The sequence below is a fragment of the Myotis lucifugus genome, unplaced genomic scaffold, assembly GCF_000147115.1.
Source record: "Myotis lucifugus unplaced genomic scaffold, Myoluc2.0 scaffold_661, whole genome shotgun sequence".
Lineage (NCBI taxonomy): Eukaryota > Metazoa > Chordata > Mammalia > Chiroptera > Vespertilionidae > Myotis > Myotis lucifugus.
In genome coordinates, this window is record NW_005871709.1 from 46,969 (window position 1) to 49,440 (window position 2,472).

The window sequence follows — 2,472 nt, forward strand, 5'->3', positions numbered from 1 at the left end:
ACATTAGAATCACCTGGGAATCTTTTCAAAATCCTGATTTCTGGGCCTCATCCTCCGGAAATTCTGTTTCTTTGTTACTAATGTCGTGGCCCCACCCCATAACAAAGAAACAGAATTTCCGGAGGATGAGGCCCAGAAATCAGGATTTTAACAAGATTCCCAGGTGATTCTAGTGTGCAGCCAAGGTTGAGAACCACTGCTCTAGAGTCACTTTCTACTAATGTTTTAGTAGGAGGGTTTTTGGCTTGCATCCACTGCTGCGGTACCCATCCTGTTTCTCCACTGTTAATCTGGCCCATGCCTTCATTCCAATCTATGTTGAGGTATTGTCCCCATTTGGGGTTCACAGTATTTCTCTAATATAATGTGGATGCTGTCATATGCTGGCATCAGTAGAGGGGTAATACAGGAAAAGAACTGACTACTCCACACCAAGAACAATACTGTTGAACTCAAAGAAGAAAGTGACTCCCGTAAGTCAAGATAAAGGGGATAGCATGTACTTGTCATTTCCTGCATTGAACAGAACTAGGAAAGAAGCATTTGCTGGTTGACCAGCTGGCCTGAAGTGTCTTTCCCACGGGGGAGTAAGAGACATGGAAGGCCGTCCTGGAGAGGACTCAGCCCTTTTCCTCAGGTCTCTCTACTTCCCTGGCTGGTTTAGTTGCAGTGTCTCCTCCCCTCTGCTAAAACCTGCTTTGACTCTTAGCAGGAATGTCATTAGTGGAGGGGAGACAAAACTTGGTCTGACAGATTTTAGAGTTAACGGTGCCACCAAAATAGCTGTCAAAGGAAACCGGGCCAGAATGCCTGGCTCTCATGAAACAAATATGGTCATTGGTTCAAAATCTTATTATCCTGGGGTCATGGATATTAGGAAAGGGAAGATGAGCTGCTGGCTCATGTTCCTTGTAACTAAATATATATCTCTTCCCCTAACTCTAACTCATGGCCATGAGAAAGGACTTGACCTTCAATTGAAATGGGCTGCAGGGTGTTCTTTGATGGGGAAAAATAAATAATAAAATATCTTTTTTTTTTTTTTTGGTCTCCTCCGTTTTTCCTTAAGGCTTACTTACCACACAAATCTGTTCAGAGAACAACACCATTATGCTCTTGTAGAATTGAGCCAACTCCCGTCCTTGGCTTTGGAGTTAGACTAGATGTGACTCAGTGGTTAGGGATGTACAGTCTACTCTGGGTACATTGATGGAAAGGGAATTCACACGACAGAGAATGCTGTTGGGTAATGCTTTTTAGTCACTGGAGCTGTTTTATGATAAATATTGTATTCAGCAGTATGTATTATGCATGCTTTTCACAAAATGTCTGCAAACTAATCTCTAACAAGCCCAGATGACAGGAAGTACTTCATGCAGGGCAGTGCCAGCTCGTAGACACGCTGAAATTCAGTGCAGGCAGGAGCTCGCTTGCAGACAGAGAGCAAAGGGTTTCACAAATGGGATAATGATCGTCTTCAATGCCAAATGCATTTTCACTTACCCAAGGTCCTAAAGTGCTTCCTGGTTTGTCCTATTCTTCAGTGTTAAAAGTATTAAAATGAAGCCGAGAGAGGTTAAGGGATTTTCTTCAGTCTTCAAGAAAATCTAGTGCAGGCAAGACTGTGACATCATATGCATTTAACTCCCCAGTAGACATCTAGCAATTCTTTTTGTCCCCCTAGCCCACATCAAGGAAGTTACAGGGGTGCTGAAGTGATTAAAAATGTCATGATGCCCTGGCAGGTGTGGCTCAGTGTCTCTTGTCACTCAAGCCCAATTTCTATTGTTCACTTCTCTTCCTCCTTCTCATCTTTTAAGTGTTACTGTGTCCCTAGAGCTATGCTTTTTAATTACTTCTTCTTGATTCCCCAACAATTTTTTCCAAATGTTGGCTCTTGTAATTTTTCTTTATTTTATTTTCCCCCCACCAACACTTATTCCTCCTATACCCTCTTCCACCTCCACCCACCTGATCTTTTAGTTATATCATACTGAATAACATTTGGGAAGTCAAGCAACAAATCCGTTTATATTCATGGGTGATACTGTTAAGACTTTTTTTTCTTTGTCTTTGGGGAAGATATTTGGTTATATACCAGTACTCAGTGTAATTTCTGGTTTTCTCCGAATTCTGTCTGAACACTAATTATGTGTATGCCCATCCATAATTGCCAGACTAACAACCATACATCTATTTATATATATTTCAAAATTTCCCTTATACGGAGAGTCCCGGTTTGGAAGGAGTTTCTGTCCAGACTCCAGGAGGCTGACTGTGATTCTATCTGAATAAACAGCCCATAAGTTTGAGGCTACTGATTTTCATATGCAGAGAGTTAGTCCAGACTTCTCCGGTTCTCTTGGGCAACATCTGACCTCAGATACACATGTAAGCACGTGGCTCGCATGCTGCACTATCGGTAGAAAGTCCGAGTAGTAGCACAGGAAAGCTGGAGGTGGGAAGGGAATG